General features: G+C 43.8%; 1 protein-coding gene across 1 annotated transcript in view; it reads left to right on the top strand.

Annotated features, from left to right (window-relative positions):
• Positions 1 to 1193: 1193 nt before the first annotated feature.
• The window catches only part of LOC124721762 (serpin A3-1-like), a 148619-nt gene continuing 127568 nt past the window's right edge, over positions 1194 to 22244 (top strand). Inside the window, exon 1 of the mRNA XM_047246871.1 lies at positions 1194 to 1290. The gene's annotated coding sequence lies outside the window, so the exon portion shown is untranslated. The remainder of the gene's footprint in view (positions 1291 to 22244) is intronic.

The following is a 22244-nucleotide window of genomic DNA, read 5'->3' as shown; positions in this document are numbered from 1 at the left end:
GACCGTAGCGGTCACGCGGTTCCAGACTGAAGCGCCTAGAACCTCACGGCCACACCGGCCGGCGAAGAATTTTAGGAAAGAGTGGTTCACCTACAAAGGAGACCGCATATAGGATGCCGGTGCGACCTATTCTTGAGTGCTGCAAGAGTGTTTTCGATCTACACGAGATCAGATTGAAGGAAGAAATGGAAGCAGTTCAGAGAAGGGCTGTAGATTTGTTACCGGTACGTAACGTAAGTATTACGGAGATAGTTTGGGAACTCAAATGGGAATCCCTGGAGGAATGCGGCGTTCTTTGCGGGAAACAATATTGAGAAAAGTTAGAGAACCGACATTTAAAGCTGACTGCCGAACGATACCGCTCCCGAAAACATACATCGCGGGTAAGGACCACGAAGATAAGATACGAGAAACAAGGGCTCATACAGAGGGGCACAGACAATCGTCTTTCCCTCATTCTGTATACGAGTGGAACAGGAGGAAAACCGAGCGAGGTGGCCGGCCGAGTTGGCCGAGCGGTTCTAGGCGCTACAGTCTGGAACCACGTGACCGCTACGGTCGCAGGTTCGAATCCTGCCTCGGGCATGGATGTGTGTGATGTCCATAGTTTAGTTAGGTTTAAGTAGTTCTAAGTTCTAGGGGACTGATGACCTCAGAAGTTAAGTCCCATAGTGCTCAGAGCCATTTGAACCATTTTCGAGCGAGGTGGAGCAGTGGCTGGCACACTGGACTCGTATTCGGGAGGACGACGGTTCAATCCCGCGTCCGGCCATCCTGATTTAGATTTTCCGTGATTTCCCTAAATCGCTCCAGGCAAATTCCGGGATGATTCCTTTGTCCTTTGAAAGGGCACGGCCGACTTCCTTCCCTTTCCTTCCCTAATCCTATGAGACCGATGATCTCGCTGTCTGGTTTCCTCCCCCCAAACAACCCAACCCAACAGGATGGAAATGACAAGCAGTGGTACAGGGCACTCTCCGCCACGCACCTTACGGTGGCTTGCGGAGTATCGATGCAGAAGTAGATGTATAAATGAGGTATTACACGACAGCAAATTAGTGAGCCCGGGCGCATAGGCAAGAGGCGCGCAGATCTCGGTACAGTGACCAGGACGCGGGTGTAGAAGGGACGCGGCGTGAGTCAGCTGGCTGCGGTGTTTACGCGGTCGCGGCGCGCGTGCCGGCCGTGGCGGCTAGCGGCGGCCTCGCCGTGGGCAACCGGTTCGTCTGCTCACTCCGGCAGCGCTCGCCCGGCCGCGCGGACGTCGGCGCAGCACGCAGCACGCACCAGGTCAGTACCACCGCACCGCAGCTAACGAGCGCCGATACGCATCGTCTCGCCAGTCCCAAACGCAGCACGTGGCCTCGGGGCATCCCGATTGCTTCTGTGAAGTTGTCGGTCGCCTCGTATTTCGTAACTCCGTTGACTGACATTCCGTGTCGCACGGTAGCGAGTGAGGTCGTTTAAGAACACAAAAAGGAATATTAGGTTCAACGTACTGTCGACATCGAGGTCATTAGAGACGGAGCACAGGCTCGGATTGTGTTAAGGATGGTGAAAGAAACCATCCCGGCATCTGGCTGCAGCGATTTAGGGAAATCACGGTGAACCTAAAACTGCTTGGCTGGACGTGGGTTTGAACCGTCGTCGGGAGGACGAATCCAGCGCTGCACCACCTCCCTCGGTGTTTAAGAACACGCCTCCTCGTGAATACTCGGGGTGGAGATTCAGAGGTGACGTTCATTTCTATGTGCCTGGGCAACCCATCAGTGTCGCACTTATTAACGACCGTATAAACTATTTTACTGCTTCACAGATCCAAGAACACAAAGCCGCGTAACGCACCCTTAATGGAAGCGGGACTCCTTCAATTTCAGTACCTTAATGATCATTGTACAGCATTACTAAACGATCAGCGAGGGTCTGGGAATCTTTTTCTAAATTTCGCGTTGGGGTATTTTGTAAGCAAATTTCGTCTGTTCTGCAATCGTGTGGCTACAGTGTCAGTATTTTTTGTACAGTTGTTTCAGCTATTTCAGACCTGCCTCTGCAACTAGTAGCAATTATCAACTGTAAACGCGGATTTGAAGTTCCGTAAATAAGTTTCGTCGGATTCAAGTGATGTCGCCTAGAAAACCTCTTCATGTTGTGATTTCGTGGTCGGAATTGCCGCTGTTCATACATGATTGCAGTTGAAACAATACTGAGTTCCACTGCAACTATGAAGAATTAACTTAATTTTGTGTTAATGCTGCGGGCTTCTAACAAATCGTGTTGAAGACTGTTACAGGCTCTGCATAACTACGGTAGAAGTATTGTCAGTTTTTTCGGTGACAATGATTGAACACTCATCACTTCTCATGACAATGGCAGCATCTGCTTGTTTCATCGTCATCAAGAAGCAGATTGGTAGATTAGCGGCAGGGAATTCCTGTGTTAACTAAGATACGTTATTTTGTTGTCATCTATAGATTCATTTTATTCATTTTACACTCACTTACGAGCTATTTCTTTTGAGCTGTGATGGCTTTTTCTTGCTTGTCCCTGCATTTGAAATACGCTTTGAGGTACCGTTTCTTCCTCTTCGGCGCTATTCTCGTCTTTAAGGCATCAGCATTTGAGTATTTCCTCGTTTTACACTTTTGATTCCGCATTGTGACAACATCCCTTTAAATTTCTCAGTAACTAGTATAACTTTATGTATGATAGTAACACACTGGGGAAGAATTGTATTAGTCTCCATCAAAATATATGTCACTTCATTTAAAAGTTAAGCAAATTTTTGATTAAGAAAAAAGGCAGTTATAGTAACAGCACTGGAAAATTTGTGAAGACAGAGAAGCTTCCGATTTTCTCAAATGGAATGTCGTATATGTTATGCCTGTTAAGGTTTCTGGATGGTATGGCAGAGTGTTGCCGTATGGCGCCAATCTTCATGACCATTATAATACATATAGAAAAGAATGGAAAATGAAGACATCAAAACTAGTTCTATTAGTTACATGTCATTCACGCTGTGTTGGAGACAAAGGTAATCGTCGTCGTTGCGTATTTGCTGATGTGATAAACAATATAGCATCCAACCAAAAGTGTTCATTCTTTTTTTCAACTTTGAAACGGAATATGTTCCGTTCAGTATTGTTTCATCACTAGATGAACAAGATGTGTAGCTTACCAACGAAGCATCGAAGACTGCTGAACAGGATATCTAATTTAAAAACTATACCTTGTGTAGTTCTGAATCGGTTCCAAGCAATGTGCTCACTTCACGAGACCTAGGCGTATACGAAATGATTTACGTGATCATATTCAGTTGCATGCTCTTTGACAACTCGTATCCTGCCACCAAATTTATCTGAGCATACAACAACAAAACCACTAGAAACGCTCAGTTTTCTGCCACTCTGCACTGTATATACAAGTCACATATTAGCACAAAATGACCTCAGCGGTGAAGTTCCCGGCAACGCAGTGACATGTGCAAACCAGAAAAGAGAGTACAGACAAGTCACTGTGCACTCTGAGAGATTCCGAGTAGTTATCACATCTCTTCATGGTTCAGATCCTGTTCTGCGGGAAAATACGCTACGTTCGAAGAGTCAGCACTTTCGCCACACGAAGAAGACGGTTTGTCCTCACAGGTCTGCACTTCATTAGTGGTCATAACGTGCTGTAAGAAAATAAGATAACAATTATTTACGCACAATTATCTAACGTTTGTAAATTATAATGGGCGTTCAAAAAGAAACGAGCCGGAGGCATAATTACAGAAATCAGTACCTGTATGTTAGAAGTACTGACTCTGGCTGATGAGACATTTGTCCCATTGTGACACAAAGCGGTGAATGGCTGTCTCATAAAATTCTCGGGGCTGCAGTGTTAACCAGTTCCGCACGTACAACTGGGTGTCGTCGTCCGAGGTGAATCGTTTGGCTCTTGGAGAGCCTTTTTAAGGGGACCAAACATGGCGTACCCACAGGGAGAGCTGTCCTGACTGTATGGAGGGTGGCCGAGAGCCTCCCATCTGAATTTCTGTAGGAGTGCCACGACTGTGTTTGCCGTATGAGGCTTTGCATTGTCGTTGAGCAGAATGACCCCACGGCTGAGATTGCCTGGTCGTTTTGATTTGAACGCTTGGCGAAGGGTAGATAAGATTTGCGAGGAACGCTGGGCATTCACTGTTGCTACAGGAAGTGAATCAGAAGGCGCCATCTAGATCAAAGAAGAACGTCAGCATAACCTTTCCGGTTCACCTCGGACGACGACGCCCAGCTGTACGTGCGGAACTGGTTAACATTGCAGCACCGGGAATTTTATGAGACAGCCATTCACCGCCTTGTGTCACAGTGGGACAAGTGTCTCAACAGCCAGGGTCAGTACTTCTAACATACAGGTACTGGTTTCTGTAATTATGCCTCCGGCTCGTTTCTTTATGAACGCCCCTTACACGCAGACTGTCGTCCTTTGAATTAATGTCGTAAGCTAAAGGTGCAAATAAAGATGGGTTTCATAGGAATAGAAAACACAGTAATGAACCACTGAATTAGAGATACGAGTTATCACAATTAATACAATATTCCGGGCTGTTATGGCGTGATCGAATGGATTTCACATTAAAACCCAAAGTTTCGTCCCCATCTGCAGAGGACATTTTCAAAGACGATCGTAGCTTCTTTGAGTGTTGGACCCACATCCTGGCTCGCTACTGAATGAATGTGAAATCCATGTGACCACGACTTAATAGTCATAGTATTTTATTAATTGTCACATTTACGGACGTGAAAAAAAGTAGCTCTGAGCACTATGGGACTTAACAGCTGAGGTCATCAGTCCCCTAGAACTTAGAACTACTTAAACATAACTAAACTAAGGACATCATACACAACCATGCCCGAGGCAGGAGTCGAACCTGCGACCGTAGCGGTCGCACGGTTCCAGACTGAAGAGCCTAGAACCGGTCGGCCAGCCCGGCCAGCTCCGGATGTGAAAGTTTACATTTTACTAACGATGCCACTTGTGTTCGACAGACAGTTGTAGTGTCTCCCCGACGACTGGTATAGCTTAGCATACCACATTGAAACGTTCCTTTCGTCCTTACTTCGTGGCTTCCACGGCGTCGCGTGAAATCAAAGTAATGGCCGCGGCTAGAATCCATGTAACTTGGCGATGTTTGATGCGACACATTGTTCCGCCGTTAAGCGGAAATATTTACTGGAGAACCAGATTAATTCTCTACGCTAATACATCTGTAGAACAAGGTGAAACTAAATAAGTTAAGCTAAATGAAATAAGCTAAATAAGGTCGCCAGATTTTCTTCGACCTGCGAGGGAGGTTTAAACATCTCACTACTCTGACGTCACCAGTTAGGAGCTCTACAGCTATCGCCTTCAACTGGCTTTGATCACTTTCCGCAGACTATCTCCGCAACAGCAAATCAGGAATACAGTTCAAAGTCAATAGGGAAAGAGTCACACAAAAGCACCACACTCATATTTCCACGGAAAAGAATATAATTTATTAGCTTCAATGGAAACCCCGTGAAGTCTGTCTCGTTCAGTAAACGCGATGGCCCAGCTAGGTACTTGGATCCACAACGCAGTCTGAGGTCTCTGACTACTGGGCGTCTGCACATTCACGAAGTGGGAACACTCGCCTAGAAACACGTAATGACTAAATCCTAAATTCACGTCAACACACTTACGGATTCTGTCCATTTTTCTTACTGCAAAACATAACTTTTTTGATCGTAGAGGAGAACCTCCTGGAGTCTTCCGAAATACACCAGCTCCACTCCTGAGACTACACCACCTCTACACTACGTGATGACTGCAGACAGACTATCCGATTTCGCGATTCCAAACTTGTCATGAAACTGTTATAATATTCAGGTAATTCAGCCAACCACAATCAGTAGCAGTAATATAGGTATTTTCATTGCAATTTCCTCTCTCAACTAATAGCACTTCTGTAAAGTGCTGCCTCCTGCCAAGACGATCGGCAGTTCCTTTCCAGCCGATGTCGGAAATCAGCGGCCATCACTGGAAATAGCGAAAATTTAAGCCAGCATGTAGGATCCAGACACAAACCGTTACGAGAAATAGAGAGAGAGGTCAGTACATCATCTCGAGGCTGGGGAAAAGCGCCATTGCCATTGCTACGAACAACTGTCCATGGCTACCAAAGGCAGCTCGAAATCTGCTGGGGGCACTTCCAATGACATGTCTGAACGTCTGTGGAACAATGATAGCCCATTCTTCCTCAAGAGCCGAAATCAGAGAAGGTAGTGATGTTGGCCGTTGGCATCTCGAGCGAACTTGACGTTCTAACTCCTTCCTAAGGCGTTCTGTTGGGTTCAGGTAGGGACTATCAGCAGGTCAGTCCATTTCCGGAATGTTAATTTCCGCAAACCATTGCCTCACAAAGGCTGGTTGTATTATCATGTAGAAACAAACACTCATCGTCTCTGAACTGTTCTTCTACTGAATCCAGTACACAATGCTCTAAAATCTGTTCCTGCACTTCGGCATTTAGCGTTTCCTGAAGCACAATAAGGATACCACACCCTGACCAGGAAACCCCCCCCCCCCCCAACTTAACACTAGCTCCTTCCTGTACACTTCGCTGTTGACACTACACATAATAGCAGGTAACGTTCTGCAGGCATTCTCCAAGCCCTAACCCTTTAATCGGATTGCGACAGATAACCGTTCCACTCATCTACTGTCCAGAGAGGTCGCTCTTTACACTACCTCAAGCGTCACTTAGCAGTCACTACAGAAACGTATGACATACAAGGAGCTGCTCGACCACTGTACCCCATTATTTTTAACTCCATATACACAGTGATTGTGCTAGCTGGACTGCCGGTAGCACTTCGCAACTCACGAGCGATTCCCTTCGCTGATTTCGTACTATTTTTTACAACTGTTCTCCGCAATGCTCGACGGTCTCTGTACATGAGATCTGCTTGGTCTTGTTTTACCTGTGGGTATTACTTTGCGTTTCCTCTTCACGGTCACACCACCAACAGTCGACTACGGAAGTTTCAGAAGGTTTTAAATATCCCTAATGGATCTGTTACTCAGGTGACATCCAATGACTAGTCCACGATCGAAGTCACTGAGCCCTCCAGAATGACCCATTCTGCTGTTACAATTTCTCTACTGACAACACAATACTCCCCGCCTCCTTTTATATTAGCGGGTCCGCCTCTCGTGATATTTAGTAGTGGTGATGATGATGATGTTTTGTTTGTGGAGCGCTCAACTGCGCTGTCATCAGCGCCCGTACAAAGTCCCAATTTTTACAGGTCCAATTTTTATACAATCCAATCCAGGCACTCTCACGAATGATGAAACAATGAAACAATGATGACAACACAAACATCCAGTCCCCGGGAAAAAAATACCCAATCCGGCCGGGAATTGAACCCAGGACCCCGTGATCCAGAGGGAGCAACGCTAGCCACCTTTTGTTTCTATTGATCTTTATTGTCTTTCATAGTAGACCACGAGCTGCGGACACATTTGTTGGTGAATTTCGCGTTGCATACGGGTGTCTGGATAGTTTTGCTCAGATACTGTATGAAACAACGTGACTGGGATTTCATCAGCCATGTACTGGCAGATGGTGTCACAGTCGCACGAAGGTTGGACAAGCTGCGTAATATCACTGTATTTCATCGTGGCTAGAACGTGAGTCGCCTGGACTGATGAGTCAAGGTACATGCTGAAACGTACCGACAGCAGGGGCGTCTAAAACCATTCTTAATTAAGCATACAACTTGTGAACAGGGTACAGGACGGAGTTATTCTCGCGGGAGATTTTTATATCTGGTGGAATGGGGGCTCTGGTACATTCTGGGATTAACCGAGCGGTCTTAGGCGCTGCAGTCATGGACTGTGCGGCTGGTCCCGGCGGAGGTTCGAGTCCTCCCTCGGGCATGGGTGTGTGTGTTTGTCCTTAGGATAATTTCGGTTAAGTAGTGTGTAAGCTTAGGCACTGATGACCTTAGCAGTTAAGTCCCATAAGATTTCACACACATTAGAATATTAGAACATTTATCTGTACCTCTCCTTACGTCGAACGACATAGGAATCTACTGCCCGAGCTTTTGCAGGTACGCTGTACCTTCAAAAAGACAATACACCGTACCATTGCTCCCCATCCCCCTACCATAGAAATTGACAGAAGAACACAACGAAAGAGAGTTTGATTGTGTGGCCAGGAAGGTTACCTGATCTCAGTAACCATACCTGCACGCCGTAGAATGAGATGAACGCTCCCTGAAGACGGCACCGACTAACTTGGCCGAGTTTTAGGTGACGTATGAGCGCCCATGGATCGCAATGGCATTCCCTTTATTTTCTGCGTTTCCATACCTCTACGTGTCACGGCAGCAAACAGAACGAAAGAGGGTGCTAAACTTTACTAGTTGTCTGCCGGTAATTAAACTGCTCTCGAGTGTGCGTGAATGGAGTACTTAGTACAGGGGCAAGATTAAAGCGAGGCGAACGTATCAGCAATAGCTACCAACATGAATCTGCGGATAGAAAAAGCAAGTCAGAAGTAAAACTTTTCTCTATCCACAATTAATAGTTGCCAGTCAGTTAAACTGTAAAGCGCTAGTAACCTTTTAATAATTGAAAACCATTTCGTAAAATTTACCAACTCAATTTCCGTGAAATGCTGTCCATTATTTTCCACTGTCATATCTTTTGCATTACTATCTAAAGCGAAACCATGAACAGTCACTTTGCTCTTCAGTAGATGGCCTCAGTTTTGCTCTTAGTTCATTCCGATAAACCCTGCATTTTGAAGCACTATTCTAGTACAGATCGTATAAGCTTCATATGAAAATTTGCTTCGTAAACAGTTTCCTGTTTTACAATACCCTATGAATCGTCCGAAACCTGGCAACTAGTTTATTCGCGAATGACCGTCTAAACCTTGTTTTCCACGACATGCGTGCAGATTGTTACTTTCAGGAATTTGGATGATATATCTGCCATTAGTTTTAGTGTCAAGACAATTTTTCTCCCAAAATGAGAGAGAAATAGTACACAGACATAGGTGACAAAAAGTCGAACTCTAACATCTGTGCTTGAATTACATGTATAAAAACGCACCTGTAGAGATAGCTGTAGTCCGTTAATCAATCAGAGAGGTACGCCTGTAATTGAACTATAAAGCTTCTGTCACCCCAGCAGGAAGATACAACCAAAGCTAAATATCACATACACTGCCAGAGGAGTATCATAATTCTCTCCAAATAAAGCAGAATTTGAACAGAATACACAGAGGCAAACACAAATAGTAGCCTAACAGTTAGATATCGTTCTGCGCGGCTAATGTAATGATTCTGTTACAGAGCGACGGAGCAGGAAGTGTATAGTTGGAAAAGATTCAGACTCTCTTGCTGTAATAGGATCCTTACCCCACTGGAAAGACAAGTGGAAGGAAAAGTCAGATTCATAAAACGACCCCCATACTCCAGTCGAACTTTAAATGGATGACTGACGCATGTGGACGAACTGAAACTTTCAGCAAGGAGATCGCTGTTCTTGTGTATACCAGGCACAAGCTCTTGCTCTAAGTGCATCTGACGTCCCGTAGAAAGAACGACCTCATCTGATGGAGAACTAAACGCTAAGTGGCCGCAGCAATCTTTTTAACATATGCTCCTCTCATAGAGCTTTCCGTACCATTCATCATAAGGAACGTGATAACGTCTGCTAACATGGATTGAGGTATTGACAGCCTCATGATATTGGAAAATGAGTGAACATTGGAGAAAACTTACAATATTGTAGTAAGCCATCACGTTCTCCGACTGTGGCACACACAACTCAGTGAGAAGTGCTCGGCAGTCTTCATATAGATTTTCGTGTCAGGCAGAAAAGTGCCCAAAATTATGTTACCGAGAAAAGTTATTGGCGAGGTAAATTTAACGCTGGAGAGCCAACTTGCTGTGCTGAAAAATCGCAACTAGGTCCAGAAATGGGTGAATCATATTACCAACACGATCCACCACTTGGCTGAGGCGCCCATCCGTTAGTCGTTAGAGCAACTACGGAGCCTGTCCTATGGTGAATTGATGATTTCTACTTTGCAGTCACGGGCAATCCAACAGTACTGCAAAAGTTCAAATGCCACCAAAAAGCAATGAACGCTGCAGGGTCTTGGGTAAAGAAGGTTAAATGATGATGAATTATGTAAGAAGAGTAAGTCATTCCACACACTCATCGCGTAACAGCTGTCTTTGTTTTCGATGACAAAGCCTACGATATTACTTAAACACGTAACATCCTCGTAGAGCTCCATAAATCGGGCTTCTCGGGACGTTTTTCCAACTTAACGTCCTTTCATTGCTTCCATCCACCCTATTTTAAACATCAAGCAAATGACGCTCTGTCTAACTGCTTTGAACGGCAGAACATGCCAGTAGCAGATTGTAGTTTGCAGGCTGCCGGAGTAGGTAGACAAAACGGGTTTCAGTTTTCTATGATGATATAATCATTTGTGTGCTCTCATCGAGATATTTAGTGCCCATACTAAAATATGATGAAATATGAGTGGTTGAAATGGCTTATCATAAAAAGAAATGGCCGTGCGTTTCTAGGCGCTACAGTCAGGAACCGAGCGACCGCGGCGGTCGCAAGTTCGAATCCTGCCTCGGGCATGGATGTGTATGATGTCCTTAGGTTAGTTAGGTTTAATTAGTTCTAAGTTCTAGGGGACTGATGACCTCAGAAGTTAAGTCCCATAGTGCTCAGAGCCATTTGAACCAACCACTTTGAACCATAAAAAGAAATCTACACTTAAATGAAAATAAAATATTTCGCTTGAAGTTCGATTGTACAGATATCATCAATACACACACAACCTCTCTCTCCCTCCCCCCCCCCCCCCCTCTCTCTCTCTCTCTCTCTCTCTCTCTCTCTCTCTCTCTCTCTCTCTCACACACACACACACACACACACACACACACACACACTCACTCACACACAAAATGAAAACTGTTCATATGACAGTTTTTAAAAGTTTTTCTTTAATAGAAGTAGAACTCAATACAGAAGTGATTAACAGAGTGTCCGATATATGTGCGTAGCTGATAATTAGATGACAAACGATGAGCCGGTCACTCTCCGACACCCTAAAACTTCCTGTGTAAGACTTTAGGATGGAGTGCGCACAATGCAAAACACACTTGTCTCGTCATTAGCTAAAGCACAGGGCATGTCCCCACTTACATTAGCCAATGCGCTCAAGGCCGAATTACTTTAAACTCTATTAAAATCTGACCCTGGTAAATGGTACGCCACAAGCTCCAGAGACTGGAGATCCTTCTGCTGTAGTAGGAATCCATGTGTTAGTGGACATCGTTCTATTCGACCGCAGTTTATTGTCCCTTATGCGCCGCCAGTCTTCATCAGACAACCTCATGGCTTTTTTTACCCAATGCCGAGGTACCAGCTTGCAAAGGAATGACACAAACTCACATTGAATTCCCTGCAGGCCTTCTTGGCTGCTACATCTACTAGCTTATTTCCCCAAATTCCTACTTGCTCTGACACCCAGAAGAGTGGTAATACCTACTTCTTCTGCTGTTGAAGGAAGAGTAATTTTTCCTGTGTTATTTAGACAAAAAAGGGTTCAAATGGCTCTGAGCACTATGGGACTCAAGATCTTAGGTCATCAGTCCCCTAGAACTTAGATCTACTTAAACCTAACTAACCTAAGGACGTCACACATATCCATGCCCGAGGCAGGAGTCGAACCTGCTACCGTAGCGGCCGCGCGGTTCCAGACTGTATTTAGACAATTATTTCTGCCGAGACCGTTTGTTGCAATGCTTGTAGAGCACTAAGGGAATCGGAGCAGATAAGAAAAGATTTGACATCACTTCTTTCGCACCATTGCCACCAACATATCGCAAAGCTCATTACTAAAAACTATTAACCGAATGGGTAGTCGATACGTGAATAGTTGGTCAGGGAAGACTGTGGTCAACCTATATCCTTTTGCCTTAAGTCATCTACGCATAACTTCAGTAAAATTGCCGTGTTTATCTAGAAGTACTAATGAAATAGATTTACATTTTATATTAGGAGAGCATGATTTCTTGAACAGAGCCGATTATAAAATGATTCTGTGCGTCTTGAGAAGTGAATGGGAATTTTTATGCGGCCCTCGCCTGAAACATCGATATCTGCGACACCCATTTGTGAAAGGCTGCCGTAGTAGGAATTACTTACGTGTATCGTAAAAAACCTCGTTGCTCGCCGTCGTATAATAAAGGATCGTTCAAAATTTGGGCAGTAAATGGAGTGGTATGTATCTGAGAACGGATAAGAATACATTTTGTATGCTTGTCGCACCAAAAGGATTTTCCGTTTGAGGTGCTGTGGTGGTCACCAACCACGGTGCAGAGGCTGGATATGGTTCTCGTCTTAAACGCTACAGTGGACGGCGTTTAATATTTGTAAGTATTATTCTCTGTCTGACTCAAACACTATACAGCTATACTCGTGACGGGATCATCCAAAGTTCGATAAAAGCGGAGAAGATAAGTTCTGCCTCCTACCCAAGCCATGTGATTAACACATTGTATTTACTGCTCTGTGACACCTTGTCTTTACATTTTTGAGGTGTTGCTGCCAGAAAATTTTTCATCAAGATTAGGCCCAGTAACCTTACCGCTTATTTAAAGTGGAGTCCCACATGCTCTAATCGGGTAAATTAAAAACAGGGAGCGCAAACGGATAAAAAAGGAAACATACTGAATTTTCAGTCGAAAATCTGAAACAGGTTTCATCTGCCCTTTCACCCCTAATTTTCAACTGTAGCTCGCGTGTGATACTTGCAGTGCTGGGAGACGAGCTAATAAGAAAGAAGTCGTCCACGATTAGGAATCACTCTACAGGGCACCTCACCGTGGACATAATACCGTTAATAGCAACAGCGAACAAGATCAAACTCAAAAGACTACATTGAGGGTCATGGTTTTCTTGCTCAAAACTATGGGGTAAGATATTGCCGACTGTGTATTTAAAATGGCGTGGTGAAAGGTATGACCGTAGCACTAGTGATAAACTTCCACCAGACGCGACATTCATTGAGCAGTTCGAGGATATTATGCCTCCAAGTACTATTGTATAACTTCTCAAAGTCGAAGCAACCAATTGTTACGTGATGTCTGCACAGGAAAGCCTGTTCTATAGCAGCCTCCTGGAGGGTCATATTGTCGATGGTCGTTCGATATCTCCTGAACTCACATTGAGGTCGATTAAGGAGCTATCTGCATTCTAAGCCTGATTCAAAGCCGACGCTTACCACACACTCCATGCTATTTGCGAAGTAGGTAATGTTGGTATCACTACTATAGATACTCAGGTATGATCAGTTCTCGCGAGATTTTAAGAGGGTCATTGGAGTGGACCTTGATACTCAAAACGTCTCAAAGTTTCCTGCTGTCGCTCAAGAACTGATCCTATGCATAACCCCAGTTTGCACCTGATACTAGAGCGGTATTCACCACTCTACAAGGGAACAAGCGGTCTTCGATGTTGGCTTGAAGACTGTCGTATATATGCTTCATTGGCGTGATGGCTCACCTTTATTAAATTAGCTAACCATTCTCCGACTTTGTCATCGCTTTCAACAGAGCGGTTCATGTTTACAGGGTCCAGTCTGTCGTACTGAGCACCCATTGTGGCGGCTGACATTCTGGCGCAGCTCTATCTGACTGGTGAATCCAGACTGAGAAGACGTTTAGAATGTAAGTCGTCAAACACTTCCCAACCATCAGTGTGTGTGAGGCCGAAATATCGATTGCAGAGAACAATCTCGTAGCAACGCTAAAGGTAATATGGCCACACAGGAAGAATGGGCGGGGAAACTGGGTCATGAAGTTGGAGTTAGCGTCCTGATCGATTGGCTGATGAGGGGGCAGGCAAAGGGAAAATATGTTACCCTATGTTGCACATAAGCGATGGTAGAAACTACTTACGTGTTGGTAACAGCGGGGAGAAGAGAAATATGCATAATCTAAAGATAGCACACTGGACTAGCATTCGGGAGGACGACGGTTCAATCCCGCGTCCGGCCATCCTGATTTAGGTTTTCGTGATTTCCCTAAATCGCTCCAGGTAAATGCCGGGATGGTTGCTTTGAAAGGGCACGGCCGACTTCCTTCCCCGTCCTTCCCTAATCCGATGAGACCAATGACCTTGCTGTTTGATCTCCTCCCCCAAAACAACCCAACCCATAATCTAAAATGACGAGCGCTTCATCCTTAGCTCTCTCCGCCGCAGGTCGTCCATTGTGTGGAGACTATATCCACTTGGCAGAGGGGTCTCGGAAATCTGAAAATGTGTCTCCTGTAGACAGAAGAGCAGTAGTCTGTCCCGTACTATCAATTTCAGTTCCTTCACGTGACTCCTGAACCCACTGATGCCCCAGTGTAGTCTCTCTGCAGGGATGGATACCCTACGGCACTTAGCGGATTTATTTGAAGGGCTAGAGGGGTATCTTAGGCAGGTTTCATATTCCATTCACTCCAAAGTGGAGTCATTAGAACGACCAGACAGAATTATACCTGCAACGCCTAACGGTTTACAAACTGTTTTCTTCTGTATTTGGCACTTATGTCGTGGTTATTCTGTTGGAGGAGATTCCGGGGGAAATTTCTTGGCACTGGCAGTGCTTGACTCTGCCTTTTAAGTTCTGGAAGCTCTATAATGTTGGCAAACGTTCTCTCAGAGGTCTGTCTGGAGGGAGCTGCCGCTTTTGAGATAATAATACCGTTTGCAATTGCATATAAAATTGCAGGTATTTCTGCTGGTACTGTTTATCTATGTTTTTGAGAGCAAACGAAATAGTGAGTGTGCGAACTGAATAGCTTTATAGGCTGTGTTTGCTTCACCATACGTAATTCGTTTCGTTGTTTTTAGCTCCTGTAACTTCTTTCCTGCGTGGTATACAGTGCAGTCTCTAATGAAGACAGATCGAAAGCCAGAGAAAGGAATAGTCTTCAGAGGCGGCGAATAAACGTGGGAAGTCTTACCACATTTGCCGCCAGTGGCTTCGCTATTATACGCTCGAGCTGACACTTGAAACAGAGAATCGGCTTGTGTATAGAAGGCCGCACTTTTAAACAACTTTATCCTTAAGTGATGTTTCCTAGGAGTGTTGAGCTGTCTGATGAAAAGATAAAGGCTTCTGATTACACTAATTCGCCATCTAAGCTTTTCATTATATTTTACACCCTAGCACGCGTTCTTGAGCTGACTAGTCTTTCGGCTCTGCTTCTGAAACATCTATAATATCTCTGTATGAAGTAATATATTTGATATATCTCCAGATGTTGTTCAGAACTGTGTCTATGGCATAAACCCCAGTACATTTAAATACCTTAATTTATGTTGCTTATTGAGAAGTGGATGTTTCAAACAACAGTGTCCTGTTTCTCAACTACAGTACAGGTTTTATGGTGTCAGCAGTGCCGTCAAGGTCCATGTGGATGCAGATAAGTGAAGCTTCCTCATAGATGGCCACTTTCCTCTTAACGATTAAAACACATTTAAAACACACTCCCAGGGAATTTTAATTAGCTGTTGGTACATTAGGAAAGTTTCCTCCTGCCATTAACTCTTCGAGGCATCTTACATGTTAAATAAAATGACCGTTCTGCAGACTGATAGCTTCGCTCCACGACAATTTTCTAGACCTCAGTCGCTGGGGTTCTGATAATGAAAATTGTGAATGGATTGGTAATTCTAGATTTTTCTTGTACACACGTTCAACAATGAATGTGATATTCTTGTGATTGGTGGTGGAATATTGCTAAGAACTGATAGCCAGTTCGTGTTTGCGGGAAGAATACACCCTGTGATGAAGCGTATTGCTTCAGTCAGCTGTGTGTCATTTATTTCAGTGCGAACGGTGTTTAGCAAGGTGGAACAACAATATTCTGCTATTGAATATAAAAGAGCTACAGCTGATGATCTGAGGATTGTTGCAACAGTACTCCAATCGCATTCGCAACCGGTTGGCAGTGCTGAAGAACCACGATGTTTCGGAAAGATTAACAATCATGATCTGGTGATGACTTCAGAAGATTACGAGTGCGACATTCGTCGAAGCGCTGCGATATCTCAACACTGCCTCCGGCTAGAGATCCGAGAGCTGTTCATCGGAAGTATACACTAGGAAAGTCTGCATTCACAACCGGGGTATGGTCTTGATCGTTCCAGTGGCTTAGCATATATCGTCGTGCTCCAGATTATTCGACCTGACATACCTCTGGTTTGTGAACCGGTTAACACAGTCAATCCCAGAAAATGGGGTTGATAGTTTAATGTGGAATCGGGAGTATCGTACAGCATCTCATTTCGTTTTTGCGCAAAGAGTGAAGAGCTGAACCATAGACTAAACTAGGTATCGAAGCAAGAGTGTACCCAGGATCTGAGCTAGGGAGGGACGGAAGCGGGGAACGGAAATTGCTATTAGTCTCGTGGATGGTGTAGGCGTGGAATCAACGAAGCACAATTTCTCACAAAACGAATTTAAAAAATATTGCAAAATTAAGTATTAATCACCAAGTATACTAATACTACTACTTTATAACAGGTAATTACTAACTTAAACCTTATACATGATTGACTGACCAATTCATACTGTACAACAGGTGTTTAAATACCGCTGTTGAACCTATTGGAACATAAAACTGAATGAAAAGTTCAGTAGTCCGCTGTAGCTGTACTTATAAATACCGCTGCAGCGGACTACTGGACTTTTAATTCAATTTTATATTTTAATAGTCTTAACACCGATATTTAAACATCTGTTGTACAGTATGAACTCGTTAGTCAGTTCTGTATAACGATTTTAACTGTAACTGCCCTGCCGGCCGGAGTGGCTAAGCGGTTAAAGGCGCTAGAGTCTGGAACCGCGCGACCGCTACGGTCGCACGTTCGAATCCTGCCTCGGGCATGGATGTGTGTGATGTCCTTAGGTTAGTTAGGTTCAAGTAGTTGTAAGTTCTATGGGACTGATGACCTTAGAAGTTAAATCCCATAGTGCTCAGAGCCATTTTTGTAACTGCCCTAGTTTTAAAAACTATCTGTACCTGCAAAATACTTTATTGAGACAGCATAATTAGTATGAGATTAGTGCATGTTATTTTGCTGTTAGGCAGGTAATGTTCAGATACATAAAAATGCTCTTTATTTTATTTTAACCATTGAAAACGGTGGTTGAAAGCCTGAGGATGTAAAAAAAGACAATGGATATGTTATAAAAGCAGCAAAAGTTGAAATTGGGTTGTTTTTAAAATCAGCCTTATGCAAACACAATTTGTTTATTTTTGTATTTACCCAGACATGTTTCGACACCTATGTGTCATCTTCTATGGGTCAAATTTTTTACTTCTGTAAAGTACCATATGAAATTTATAACAATTTAACTGCTGTATGCCTAAGAATTACAATATGTGCTATTTGTTTTGTTTTGTTTAGATGCTCACCTTAAAATTACATCGCTAAATGAACTGCATTATTATACAACGGTTTTTTGTGCTCTTTATCGTCGTTCTTTTGACAGCATGTCATCTGCAAACTAGCCATGAAAGAAAATTAATGTGTGTTTATCAAGAACTGTTTCGTGGGTGGAGGTTATGTGGGTTTCTGTACTTATATTTTTTCGTCGTGTTGCGTGTCTGGTTGGTGTCTCGATCAATGGCTATTCTGTGTACTACTTCACACAGTTTTTCACACAATTTGTGCTTCCTAATTCACTTCAGATGCACTTACACAAAATGTGACGAGACGTGATCTGAGCAGACACCTCTGACACTATTCTCTGTGAGAGGTGCTATGTTATTGCCGCTGCTCACTTGTTCATCGTTGGTCTTGTGTTTGTTGTGGCTCTAATTTTGAATGTTTCGTCAGAAATGGTGTAGTGTGGGTGCTGGGAGAGAGCTATATATATATATATATATATATATATATATATATATATATATATATATATATATATCGTGGTTAGAAAATGTCTGAAACGCTTGTAAGGATGTTGCAGGGCAGGTTGTACTGAGACACAAATGTTAATAAAAAAATTCGATACTTTGCGCCCTTTCCGAGTTATTTAGCATTGAAATTAGCCAATCGGGGCGTCACGCGCTCACATTCATGCGGCCTGCCAGGGGCGGTGCTGCCCAACAAGTGCTTCGTTTGGTTACTGGAACTTGAATTTGCGCGCGCGTCTCCTTCATTGGCTAACTTCAGTCCTAATTAACCCGAAAGCGGTGCAACGTATCGAATTTTTTTCTTAACGTTTATGTCTCAATACAACATCCCCTACTGCAACCCTACAAGCGTTTCAGACATTTTCTGACCACCCTATATGTGTGTGTGTGTGTGTGTGTGTGTGTGTGTGTGTGTGTATGTGTGTGTGTGTACATGTGTGTGTCTGTGGAATGAGAGAGAGAGAGAGAGAGAGAGAGAGAGCTGAAAAAAACGGATGGGGAGGGAACCGAGAATACAGAAGGTTTTTCTTTTCTTTTGTTTTTTGTTTTTGACGCTGTTTGAGTGTTATGTTTTATGTGGGGAGGTATCTTTGTATAGTTCATTAAGTGTTCCGAACAGTGTTTTGTTGCACTGTGTTGTATTGTCATTCAGGACTCTCTTTCCTTGTGTTATTGGTTTTTGTATGTGGTAGTTCTCCTCTCTTGTGAGGAACGATGTAATTTTAACGTATCTTAACAAAACAAAACAAATTGCACATATTGTAATTCTTAGGCATACAAAAGTTAAATGATTATAAATTTCATATTGTACTTTACAGAAATAAAAAGTTTGACCCACAGTAAATGACACACAGATGTCAAAACATGTCTGGGTAAATACAAAAATAAACAAATTGTGTTTGCGTAAGGCTGATCTTCAAAACAACCCGATTTTAAATCGCAAACACGGAAAAACATCAAAAGGAGCTTCAAACCTTAGTACAACAAAAGTTATTTTATAAAAAATGAAACCAATATTCTTCAAATTCAAATTCTTAGTAGTTATCACATTGTCTCAAAACACGAGAAAAACATTACGATTTGTGTGTTCGTATGTACAGGAAACTTTTAAATCGCTGATCAGCCTGAAATTTTCAACTGCAAGCACAATAGTGGCGCCGGCCGGTGTTGCCGTGCGGTTCTAGGCGCTTCAGTCTGGAACCGCGTGACCGCTACGGTCGCAGGTTCGAATCCTGCCTCGGGCATGGATGTGTGATGTCCTTACGTTAGTTAGGTTTAAGTAGTTCTAAGATCTAGGGGACTGATGACCACAGATGTTAAGTCCCATAGTGCTCAACGCCATTTGAACCACAATAGTGGCGAACAATGAAAAACACTTCCTGACAAATCACGTGAAGCACCTAGAGGACATGGCCGAAAGAAAATGTAACTTTGTACGCGTTCTTAGCATATGCGGGTGTGTTAATGATTAGAACAGTATTCTCTTTGGCAGGTAAACGGCCAACAGAGTGCAGTAATGTTGTTCGTGTTTAGTGTTGTTACCAGGCCTGGCAGGGTATACAAGCGGCATGGACAGCTTCAGATGTTGAGTTATCACGGCGAAGGACACAGAGATGCCGAGTAGTCGTGTGAGCATCTGACAGAGTATCGAACAGGGCTTCATTGTGCGTCTCCCTTTGATCGGCTGGTCAAATCGTGGAATGTCGTAATTTGTGGGGGTTTCGGGACTTGAGAGCTGGCGTACTCGTTGTCAAGATTCCAGGTCGACCACGTCTGAACACATGAGGGAAGACCACAGATCGTACACCAAGCACATGATAACCCATTCACATCAGCACCTGCCATCCAAGAACAAGTAATTGACTCCCTGTAACATTCTGTTTCATCCTACGCCATTATTCGGAGACTAGCAGCAAACTGGCTAAGGAATAACCGTCCCAGGGGTAGGCTGCCGTTAACATCGCAACACAAACGGCTCCGTTTGGAGTGGATCGAGACTGGCATGCATGGACTGCTGATGAATGGCGTGAGATTGCGTTCACCGATCAATTGCGTTTCTGCACTACTCTGGAAGAGCTTCGTCGGTCGGTATAGGGACTACTTGGGAAGAGGTCCCAATTGACAATGTTTTAGAGAGGTTGGATGGTTGATTTGTGGGAGGTAAGCAAACAGGGAGGTCATCGGTCCCATCGGATTAGGGAAAGATGGGGAAGGAATTCGGCTGTGCCCTTTCAAACGAACCATTCTCGCATTTGCCTGAAGAGGTTTAGGGAAACATAAATCATGATGGCGGGATGCGGATTTGAACCGTCGTCCTCCCGAACGCGAGTCCAGTGTGTTAACCACTACACCACTTCACCGGGTATTTTAGAGAGGCATAGCGGTGTCCCTCCTGATGACATGATGTGGAGAGCCATTGTATATGACTTCAAGTCACAGTGGTGGTGACTGAGGGACCTCTGAAGGCCTGCGTTGTCAGATGTCAGCTCTCATTCCACAGTATCGTGGTGACATTTTCCAACAGGACAACCCTCGTCCACACATGGCACGTGTCTCTATGAACTGTCTGCTTCATGTTGAGGTACTTCCGTGACGAGAAAGATTCAGAGATCTGTTGCCGATAGAACATGGGTGGGACTAACTGGGGTGTCAGTTCTGTTCCATTGTCATTATCCAGGATCTCAAGGACAAGGTAGAACAGTTGTGGCCCAGCTTGCCTCAGGAAAAGATTCAACGTTTTATGACACCTCTCCCAACCACGTACCGGGGGTGCAACGTCACGCTGTTAAATGGGTTTATACTTCCCAGTTATTTGTAAATTCTTCTCTATATTGTAATCACTGACATAATATCGCATATCCTCTCGACCCGTGAAGTTTCATTCCGTTTACTACTTCTTCTCTCGGTCCTTCACTTTTTTTTTCTGTCGAGCAATATAGTTTAGAGATCTTACGACGAATGGCTCTGTGTACTGTTGCGTCTAACCGAGTAGTACGTCTGTGTGTTGGGCGGGAAGAATGCGAGTTAAGCTTCAAAATATCATTATTTGTTTCTTGCCGCTCGCTGGGACGCCATTGAATTGAAATCCGCGTTTTTTAATTTGTCTGCCGCTTGTCTTTTGAGCCACGAAGAAAATTTCAGTGAGGTAGCAGTTACTGAATTACAAAGTTGTAGAATTGCTACTGCTGTGTTTATACCATGAGTACACTAACAATTTCTGATGTAGTTTGTTGGAAGCAGTATCCGGTTTTACAGCGAAAATGTAGGTCCGCAGTGAAAGGAAACTCATACGTATTTGAATGTATAATGTGCAGAGACTACATCATTCGATTCGCTACTGTGCCTTCGCAATTCGGCTCTAGCTTCCCAAAATACACTTCGTTAGTCATTTGTTAGATGTATACAAAGGTTGGCTGTCTTGATTTTTCAGAAGTGGAATTTCTTGAATTCTTGAAAAATAAAAAAAATGGAACTGGGTAAATAATGACCACGGAATCGGCTGAGACCAAATCAGAACACTTCATTCACAGATATATTGAATCGTTCTTCAGTTTTTAGACGTACATGCTGATGTTGCTTCACAATATTACATAGAGATTTGCGCTTTACCTGCCTGATTTCGTGTATAGGAATCTGACGAGTTTCTCCTTCAGTTCTAATTCCAGTAAAATACAACAAAAATGAGTGGAATAAATTTCAAGGCAGTGTCTTATCTGAATCGTAGTTTAGCATCACGAAAACAGTAGTACTCATTTTAAATTCTTGTACGTTTTTCAGGTTTTGCATAAAACTGTAGTGTAGTTTCCTCCGTCTTGTTGCTTGCTCAATATTCTGTGACAGTGTAAATATATTTGATAATGTGGCAGGAATACCAAATTTTACTGATCGAGCCCCTGCCAATATATTTTATGTATTACGCTTTGCTTACACCAAGTAAGAGCCTACATCTCTGCTCTGTTTACCGTCGTGTATCCACGCGGCCTTGAGTGATGACGCAAAGCGCCGTCTAGTACAGACGTCCGCACTCTTAACCTGATACGTTTCAAATGCCGGTCTCCCCCAGACGTCAAGGCGCTGGGAAATTCAACTTTTTGCACTTACCAGACGAAAGAGAGCACAATCTCAAGATTGGGAGGATGAAACTTTTTAGTCATGCTTGATAAAATTCAGTACTGTTTTGCTGCATCATTGGTTAAATGTCACAACGAAAATAAG

This window comes from Schistocerca piceifrons, chromosome X (assembly GCF_021461385.2).
Source record: "Schistocerca piceifrons isolate TAMUIC-IGC-003096 chromosome X, iqSchPice1.1, whole genome shotgun sequence".
NCBI lineage: Eukaryota > Metazoa > Arthropoda > Insecta > Orthoptera > Acrididae > Schistocerca > Schistocerca piceifrons.
Note: the sequence above shows the minus strand (reverse complement) of the source record. Positions and strands in the feature narration are given on the sequence as shown.